Genomic DNA, 10,371 nt, shown 5'->3' on the forward strand with positions numbered 1-10,371 from the left:
ATACAGTGAAACTGACCCACAACTTCTGGTTGAGCCCTTGCTTTGCAGGGCAGATGGTGTCATAACACCGTCTCCTCAGTTCTTCTTGCTATGAGCACATCTCATTTGAGGTCTACTGATAGTGTTGCTTTTGCTTCTCAGAGGACATGATGAGCTCTTGCCAGCCTCAGCCATCCCTGCTCCCCTGGTTGAAGCAGTGACTGGGAACTGAGTGAACTGGAATTTGAGTAAATCAAAGGAATGGGCTTGATTATGCCAGATGTCCTGGGCAATAAGAGTGTTACAGAGAGGAAAATATCTTAACCACAGCAGTGGGTCTGCCTTGGCATCCCCAGGAGGTCAGGGAGTGCATGATGGTTTCTGACAAGAACACCATGCTTCCTTCACCCAACACAATTTTGTTTGGGGTTTTCTATTGTGCTTTAACTGTGAGAGGAGGAGCAGCCAAGGAGGGATGACTCACAGCCGTGCTGGAGGCATGGCAATGACTCAGAGGTGGACCTGGCCTGCAGTCCAGGGCTGGAGAGGCTCCCAGCATGCTGTCCTTACTAGAAACCCTGACAAAAGATGCAGTGACTTCTTCTTGGCATTTTTTAGCACATTCTCTGCCAAAAATTGCCCCGTATGTTCACCTGCTTCCACCTGACTTAATCTTCTCTGAACACAAGTGACCAGGCTTAGTCTCGGGATTGCAGGCGAGGCCTCAACCTCTGCCTTAATGCAATAGCAATAAAGCCTACTGCAAATGCCTGGCCTGACACATCTGACAACTGTATTTACCTTGGTTTACATCGGCATCACACTGGGGACTCATCATCCTGGGGCTGATTAACCCACAGTGCTCACCCATGACACCTCCTCAAGTGATGTCTGTGTAACTTGGAAGGTCTCCTATGGAGGCTTCATCCAGCCTGGAGAACTGCTCAGCTTTAGCAGGTGATCCTTGCAAGAAGCAGCTTGTTAGCACTGCCCAGCCAGATCTGTTGTGAGAGGCAGGTGCATGCTCACTCTCGTCAGATGGGTGCTATTCTCTCCCATCCTGCTGTCTGAGAAAGTCCTTCAGTATGACAACATATTGCCCAGCTGCTATCATGAAATATGGGAAATGGCAGAAAGGGCTAAGAAAGGTATGCAAAAGAGCTCAAGGAGTAAAGCAGACTCCTTCCCGAGAAAAAAACAAAGTATGCACCCAAGACGGGGCATGGATTTATTCCCCCACTTCCTTGAGTTGACAAAGGTAACAGAAGCAATGATGCATTATCTTATGTGGAAGTGGTGAAAACAAAGGTGTTCTGGGCCTGCTCATCTCTGAGGAGCAAGGAGTGAAGAAGGCAGGTGGCTGGAGGAGCAGCTCATCTGTAACACTGCCTGAGCTGGGCTGGGCACTGCACATCACCTGCTCGTGGTGTCAGGCTCAAACCCCTTCGGTTTATTGTCTTTTATTTCTCTTCACTGGAAGGACTTCTCAATCACAGCAAAGTGTGTTGTGGTGATATTTTTGTCCCTTGGTCTGAGGACATGTTGACAGTCTCACTTCCTACCAACTGCAACACTGCAATTGCTTAATGCAGAGTGTTGTCACATTACTAGTTCCTCAGACAGAGCATTTCAAGTTTCTAACCTCTCATTCAAATGATTTGATGAAAATTTCATGATAATTTTATTGCTATAGCCATAAACATCAGATGCTGTGCAAGTTTCAGTCCAAACAGCCTAAAAACCCATTTATTTCAATAAAATTGCTATTGGTAATTTGTATCTTTTCATTTAAGAATGTGTTCACACATGTAGGAAATTAACTATTTTCAGATAAAATTACTTACTGCCAGTAAATGACTACTATTTTGACTTGCACTAACAGTTGCTAATAATGCAAGATGGGGAGGGAGAGGAACATGTGTCTGTACCAGCTGTTGTCTCACTCTTACCAAAAAGCATGAAGAAGTTGCTGGCAGTAATCACAAAAAGATTTTCTTTCTTTCTCCTCAAGCACAAGTATAACAGCTGTTGCCTCTAGCACGCATAATGTTTGCCCTATTGATGCTCATCCCATGCAGAGTTTTGTAACAGACCAAAGAAAAATAACTCCCAAAAATGGTAACAGTTGTGCAAAGAATTGAACTTGTTTCCTATGGTTGGCACTCAAACAAGAAAAAAAAAAAAAAAATCTGGCCACATGAAGACGTAGTGACCATAAGCCCAGACCTGTCCAGAAGAAGGGCAGTAGCAGCAGAAATTATCACCCTGGTCTCCTGCTGGGGCACTGCCTCAGATTTCCCACAGGTCCTTTTCTGTAGCTATATCAACAACTGCACTCCTTCTCCCTCTGGGCAGCAAGTCTCTTTCTTGATAGAAACTTTATTTTCTTGTTCCACACTGGGCCACGAGAAAGTGCTGGCCTTGTGACAATGAAGCGGCACTGCCGGGCTCCCCGGGTGAGGCTGCTCCCTGCTCCGCTCTCTGCTGCCAGCGGACACTTGCAAGCTGTGGCTGCTCCAGTAGCACAACGACCCCTTACCTGAGCTGATGAAGTAGACGGAAACACATCATTTTGGGGGTGTACACTGCTTTTTCTTATAATTGTGCAGTGTCATGGCCACCAGAAGAGTTTTCCCAGGGGAATCTCTGTAAAGGCAGCCTGGGTACTACAACAACCAGCAACCCACATAGTGCTAGCTCTGCAGGGCAGCTAAACCTTTGCTGGGCAAACCCAATCCCTACTAATATGCATCACAGAAAGAAAAAATCACCTTCTCAGTACAGGCAACTCCTGGGTTCTGAGGGTTGTGAATTTTTTTTTTTTTTTTTTTTTTTTTTGGCAGCCAAGCTGCTTACTTACTGTCATCAGCATCACCCCTGCTTTCCCTCCACTGGCTGTGGGGTTTTAACACTGCAGATAGCCTGCACAGTTGCTTGTTTGTCTCCCTTTCATTCTGAGGACCTCACCTTTGTCCCTCTGTCTGTCTCACCAGTACATTGCACTGTCTTCTGGTACTGTCCAAAAAAGTTTCAGGCTGAGGTGAAATAACTTGGATCAACTCACCGCAAAATATTCTTAAAAGAGATGGACTAGTATTGAGAACTTGTAATCCCCTCTTTAAAATCCAGCAGGCTAACCACAGGAGAACTTACGTAACTCTAAGTGCATGCTCAGGGATCCAGCGTCAATCTCCAGGGTAATGTTTCTTCAGTTACAGCACTACTTTTTTTTCTGGCAGACCTCATGGGCAACATGGTCAAAAGCAAATTCTAATTACCTAATACTCCTTCACAGACAGCTGCTTTTGATTAATAAATCAAAAAGTGCAGAGCAGCTAAAATCTATAACATATGCAAGGAGCTAAAATAATTTGTGATACTTTGGGACAAACCTCATTCATTCAGAAGGGCAGTGGGCTGGAGAGGAGGATACTTACTCCTACAATTTAATTTCAGCTGAAGTGAGAGGCGCTCAGCTAGCATGCTAACTGCAGCAGCATAATTTGTCATTCGACCAGAAGTCATGATTTGGATGTGGAAACGACTAGGTAAAATCCAGTGATTTGTTCTTATGCAGAAAGAGATTAGAATACTGAACCAGCTTCTTAACTCTTGAGAAAATCTGTGCATTTTTATTCTCCAAAGCCAGGGCCAAGTCACAGCAATTATTTTTGGGTAAAATTATCTGATGTGATCATGGGCACATGTGGACTAGAAGTCAATGGTGCCATTTGGCTCTTCAGTAGGTCCTTGTCTGCTGTTAGCTCTACAAAATTCAGGGAAGGTAATGTTCATCATTCAGCACGAGCAGCTGCTGCTGGAGCTGTTCCTTGGCTAAAGTGCTGGTCAGCCAGGGGCCAGCAATTCCTCAAAACGATATTTAATTTTGCAGTGTAAGTTTCTGAGCATATTTCTTAGGAGGCGGCAGCCACCGGTATGAATAAATACACAGATCCACCTGCTAGCCAGTTTGAAGCAGGTCTACTCAGATGCCAGGAACTGGGGTAGCTGGTTAACATTTCTGGCTCAACTTTGATCTGTTGCACAAATTTTGGCAAGGCATTTCTCACTGTAGCTGCTTCCCATCCAGTTTGTCAAGGTGCAAGCACTTTGTGTGACGGGATAAATGCAGTCTTGTCTTTATATGAAGCTTAATGAGATGGGACTCTGACCTCAGCCAGTGCCCCTAGACCAAAGTTGCTGAATTTAGATTTTTTAGTTGGGTACATCTGAAAAAAACCCCAAAAGACTCAGGAGCCTGTTTGCCAGCAGTAGCAGATCCAGGGACCACAGTGAGACTGCAAGGAAATCTGAACTCTCCTCTTAAAGGAAGAGTCACATAGAAAAACCAGGCAAAAGTTGCTCTCTGCTTCTCAACTGCACTCCGCTCACTGACTGGTGTTGTAGTATCAATGATATTAAGTGAATTCAGCTTGCTCACAACTAGTTTTGGATCAGCTGGTGAGGTGTCTGACAGGACACACACACTGGCTTCTTTGCTCTGGAGATCCCTGGCAGCTTTTAAGTGTTCAACCCTTTTCCAAATCTTATGAAATCCTAGATGAAAATAATCCTTCATGGGAAGAACCTAGACACCACGTAGTTTCCTGGCACCAGTGTGCCAGCCACGCAGCGTGCAGCTGTGGCACCCAGGAGGAGGAGCTGGCTCTGCAGATGGCACTGGTGGCACGGAGGTGGCACCTTGCCCTGTGTCCTTATTGAGCTATTGAAATCATTCCTACATCCATCCATTGTTTGAGGCTCAGCATCAAGAAAATATATTGCTTCTTTGTCAGCATTTTTTCAGGGAACTCCATGTTTTTCCCACTGGCTGATGTTGGACGCCGTACACTCTGCAGCACAAATGTTTGCTAGCAGAAGGGGGAAAATAGCAAATATACCTCCCCCATTAAAAGGAAATCCTTTCCTACAATCATCAAGCAACACAAGTTGGCAAACAAACTCATCTTAAATGCTTGTTGTAGGGAATCACCATCCATTTATTTTCTGAAAGCCCCACTGTGTTGTGTAATTAACATGATTCAAGCTGCTGGTGTAGTTTCTACTGGAGATGGGGAAACAATCCAGCTGATCCCTGCCTAGGGTGATGTGTTTCAACAGAGTTGGTGCTACACAGAAGCTGGGTCTCTCTGGCAGGAAAAAGACCTCTGCCCAGAAAGCCTCTTGGAGCCCCAGGCAAAGAAGCGAAGTCTCGTACAGATCAGGTAGTACCAATTCTGGGAGCTGTCCCAGCCATGCCAGGGACATGATCCCAACACAAACCAACCCAGGCACTGCAGGCACGGGCAGTTGGGCAGGAGGGAAAATCATGGGGACTACCCTCCACAGGCTCCCTTGAAGCCTGGCTGGGCATTGTCCCATGCCTGAGGCTGCCAGGGAGAACCTCAAGCTGGTGCCACTCAGCTAATTTCCATTATGCCACTTCCAGAAAAATATGTTTTAGCTTTCAAATGGTGGAGTAGCGGAATCTAAAAGGACTATTTATTCACAGTAATTCTTTGTTCCAGTAGTTAATGAGCAGATTCAGCAGACTGAGTGATGTCTCCTCTAAATTGCTCAAACCAGAGGTCACAGTGGCTCTTTCAAGGGCACTGGCTTTATGTTAGCTGTCTCTGTTTGCAGAGGATGGATCACCTTAACTTTTCAGGACTGGTGGGTCACAAACCCAACAAGGCTCTGATCACTTTCAGCAAGGCACCAAGCACACCCTGACAAATGAGATGTCTTAGCACTTCTCAGGAGGTGATCAGCATCTGGAAAAATAAAAGGCTGCAGGGCTGAGCTATCCAGACAGCCTACACGACAATAAATTACACATCGAAGTTGCTGTGCTGGCAAATGTATTAGTCACTCACACTCAGCAGCGCTTCTCACACAGCTGGGCACATCAACATTAAACCTTACCTGCGCTGGGAAATGACTCTTTCTCTCAAATATTTTCAAGAGCCAGTCTGTTGCAGATGGTTTGAGGAAACACAGATATCCTGAGCTCTCCTCCACAAGGCCATGAACAAGTTCTATAATTCGCATTCTCTGCTTATAAAGGAACTGCTGGGTACTGTGCGCTTTGCAAAAATCTGTCCTCGATGGTCATTTCAACATATACAGACACATTCCCTACGAAAAGAAGCCAGTCTAAACTTTTTTTTCCAGGTTGCATTTTCTGGCATTTGGGGTTTTGCTACTTAAGTTTGGATTTGATTGCCTCCAAGTTTTCTAGTTAACTGGATTTGATTGCCTCCAAGTTTTCTAGTTAACACCTATTGGTACTTTGCCCTGAGGTCACACATGTAGAGTTTAATCACCAAAGAAAATGTCTAATACCAATAATCTCACGGATACCCAGCTCAGCTCGTGTTGAATTAGGGCATTCCAAATTTGAACATGATATAAACCACCTTACACATGCAGTATTTGTACAGTGATAATGAACTGTAGTCAGCAGAGTGGTTTCGGTGCAAGTGGAACTGGAGTGTTTTTATTTTAGACCTCAGAAAGCATCTTGAAGGCTAGTTTGCAGCACCCCAGCATAGCAACCCACTTCTTCAGTTCAGTGCACTGTCTGTTGCTATTGCACTGCATCTACTGAGTTCAAAATCCCCCTGCACCAGAAATCACAGGGAAACTGTATTTCCAAGTCAGATTTTAAGACCTTATTCTTTAGGATTAATTTGTTATTTTCCAAATGTGCAAGCTCATTACTCCTTTATTAAGGGTGATGGGGATTTGTCAGAACTGGAAGAGAGGCCAGAAAAGCAACCTCAGGTCTGCATAAATTATCAGTTTTTATTTCAAGGGAAAATCTTGGTATTGGACTACTGATCATTGGGATTTATCAAAAAAACCATAGGCATAAAAACCATTGCGCTCTAATAGTACAATTAATTCAGCCAGATTGCACATGTGCTGTGCAGAAAATTCTAATCCTTTCCTGTGTAAAGGAGTGTTGCTTGTTTACGCCACTGACCATAAACCCCATGCTTCTCAAGATGTGCAATGCAGCCCAGGTGCTCCAGAACACGAAGGTCTTTCTTTGTTGCCTGGTGGGTACCCTCATTGTATGACCTTCATGCTGCAGAAGAAGGAATATCAGTTATCAAAAAGGCTGGGCAAGTGAAACACTGCTGGTGAACTTGGGAATTTCTTGTGTGGTCAGCTAACAAAACGACTGAGAAGAAAGAAACTTCCTGCTCTGAATTGACTGGTCTAAGGCATGTGCACATCAGCTCTGCTTACCCTTGGTTTGCTTTGATACATTGGTTATTTTAGACACATTGAAGCAATCATCTACCTTTACCTGCACAAACGTAAAAATAAACATAAAAAGAGGGATAAGCAAATGTAGGCCATGGACTTCCCTACAAAGAACTGCACTATAGAGAGTCCTGTGTCTGGGGAGTTATTTGCCTTTCATTTCATGATCACCATGGATAATTGGAAGGTTTTAGAGCAGTGTGATGAGCACAACACACGGGAGAAGCTTGCTTTATGGGGATTTAATTGGCTATGCACTAAACAAGGTGTAACCACAGTCACTTCCCAACTCTTGGTGAACAGAGTGATTCCTCCCAGCCATAGGTAGCTATCTAAAAGTGAAGCAACCTTTCCTTGCCATTTTTCTAGGCTCCCCCTAATGTTAGAGGGAGAACCAGGCACCCCAGAGGGTCTGACCTATCCAGGTGTCTCTCCTACAAAGGGACAAACAAGGTCTGCTAAAGTGCATACTCTTTCCTCCAGCTGAAAAGGGAGCCAGGATGGCTTCCTTAATTTATTGGCAGTGGTGCTGCAGGTGAGACAGGGTAAGGTACAGGGCACTGCAGGGCTGTAAGCAAGGGAAATCTGATTTAGGCATCAGTCAGCACAGTTGAGTAAGAACAGTCTAAGGGCACACTTAAAGTAGATACTCGTTTTTCATACAGCCGAAGTCAGATGAGATAAATCCTATCATAATGACCAGTTTGTGTCCAGAAGAAATCATCTCCCTTGAAGATACATCTGCATTCCTTCTCAGCCTTGCTATTGACAGAACCATATTAATTTTGGGTTAACGTGAAGGTTATTGCACTGTGAAGAAACGCATCAACTTTAGGAGGAAAAGGCTTATGTGAGCAATGTGAAATATTTGAAATCCCTCATTTCTTCACTTCTGACTGCTTTGTGCAGATTTCAATAAATGACATGATGCCCATAAATTATGAAATTAAAAGCCTGAATGGCATTAGTCAAGCTACTAATACTACTCAGAGGTTCCCTGATGCAGTTTGACGCTGGCTAAGCACCAGGCACCCACGAAGAAACCATCTACTTACTTCCCTCTGCTACAGCTGAGCAGAGGAGGGGGAATTGGAAATTTCATTTTCATGAGTTAAGGATTATTGAAAAAAAAACTTTAAGTCAAAACAGGTTCAAAACTTAAACAGTATTGAGAAGATTTATTATTAACAGAATTAAAAGTAAAAAGGGTAATGAGAACCAAAGCAAACCTTCAGAACGCCTTTCTTTCCCAGTCCCTCCCTCTTTCCACTGACTGTACAAGGAAACAAAATATGGGGTTTTGGTCAGTATTCCACTTCTTAAAAATCTTTCTTCAGTATGCTTAAGGAAAAGAGTTTCTTCTGCCGTGCCATGGGATCCTTCCCATGGGAGATAGCTCTCTGCGAACTTTTCTAGAGTGGTTTAACTTCCACAAGCAGCAGTCCCGCCCAAACCTGCTGCAACATGAGTTCCTCCCACGGGCCAAGCAGTCTTCCCACAACTGCCCAGCGTGAGTCATTTTAGTTAATGGGGTTTAGTCTTTTAAGGATGAGCTGTTCTAGTTTGGAAGTGACGGCTCTCTTCCTCTACCTCTAAAAGCAAGGGTCACCTCTCTCTGTTCAAGTTCCTCACTGGATTATAGCTTTTCAGTATCCATGTGCTCCAGTGTGAGTACTCTTCCTCACGGGCTGTGCTTGGATCTCTGCAACCCCCCATGTATCTCATGAATCACAGAGAAACAGTTTGTTGTATTATAGTCCTTACCACGGCTTGCAGGAGAATCTCAACTCCAGCGCTTGGAGCACCTCCTCTCTCTCCTTTTTTTCACTGACCTTGGTGCCACCATGTTGGTTTTCCTCACATGTCCTCACTTTTCCCTTTCCTCTGGCTTGGAAGAAAGTTGGTGTCAGTAAGTTGCAATTAAGAGGTTGATCTCGTCCGGGCTCCGGATCGGGGCATTGCTCGCCACATCTCTCGCTGCTGGCCACCTGGTCCCTGCGGGCACTGCACGGCCGGCCCCGGCCTCAGGAGGGCTCCAGCCGCGTGGTCCCTGGCGGCCACCTCACACCCCTCGGCAGAAGAAAGAGAGGACTTCCCGTGGTTTTTCCTTTCTTAAATATGCAATCACAGAGGTGTTACCAACTTGTCTAATTGGGCTAGTAACCTGCCCATCGTCAGAGCCTTCAGTGACTGACTCTGTGCCGGACACAGAAATTTTGAGCAGCTTTTCTCCCGCCCCCACCAAAAACCAGGCTGTGTTAAACCAACACATTCCCACCTGCCTGAAGCCAGACCTTGCAGTGTTTGTCTTCTCTCTTCTGCTCGTTTAGGAACACAAGTATGCAAACTAAGTGTTGGTGCACGGACAAGTCTTCCCAGTGTCACAGCCCACACCAAACGCACTAACCACAGTACTTCCCCAATTGCTACACACAGCGGAAGGGTGACAGAGGACCAGACCAAGAAAACACCTTCCTGTCCTAACATGATTCAAGGGAAGAAAAGCCATGTTTTCAGTCTGCAAGAGAAAGATGTCTAGGCTTCAGATTACCACAATGGAAAGAAATCCAACAATAACAACAAAACATAAAAAAAAGCAATTCTCAAATTTAGTAGTATATAATGCTGTAATGCATAAAACGCAGCTGGGAGTAGCTCTGACAATCAAGCGGTAACATTTTCTACAGGAGAAACGGAGATGTGATAATACTCAGTGTGCTGCTCAAGAATGCAGTTTTCAAGGTCTCCTAAGGTCCCTCTTTTTCTGTTTAAACTGAAATGCAGACACTTCTGTCCCTCCTTTTTTTGTGACTGCATGACTCTTAAGCAACCACAGCTCCAACCCAACCACCACTTAATTTTCTCTTTCTCTGGGAAATTCTGGAGTGCCTCTCTTCATATTAAATTATTGCTGCTCTAGTGGAGAATAGAAGAGATCCCGTTGTATTATTTTCGGCTCATTACGTTTCTAATTACTTTGATTTTGATGTTGAAAAGCACTAATTAATGCTTTTAATATGTAATATTATTAAAGCCATACAACTGAATTTATACAATTTTAAAGGAAAAATTGTAAATATTTATTCCCAATGAAATATATAGTAGACTTAAAGGCTG

The 10,371-nt window shown here is 44.4% G+C and overlaps 1 long non-coding RNA gene across 1 annotated transcript; it reads right to left on the minus strand.

Moving 5' to 3' along the window:
- Positions 1-2,684: 2,684 nt before the first annotated feature.
- On the minus strand, positions 2,685-9,796 carry LOC121661648. Its single transcript, XR_006015060.1, has 2 exons — positions 9,019-9,796; positions 2,685-7,072 (listed from the first exon to the last, which is right to left on the minus strand). It is a non-coding gene; the product is annotated as an uncharacterized LOC121661648 (long non-coding RNA).
- Positions 9,797-10,371: the final 575 nt, after the last annotated feature.

This window comes from Corvus kubaryi, unplaced genomic scaffold, assembly GCF_017639235.1.
Source record: "Corvus kubaryi isolate FWS band 111438036 unplaced genomic scaffold, C.kubaryi_AGA036_p1.0 37184, whole genome shotgun sequence".
Lineage (NCBI taxonomy): Eukaryota > Metazoa > Chordata > Aves > Passeriformes > Corvidae > Corvus > Corvus kubaryi.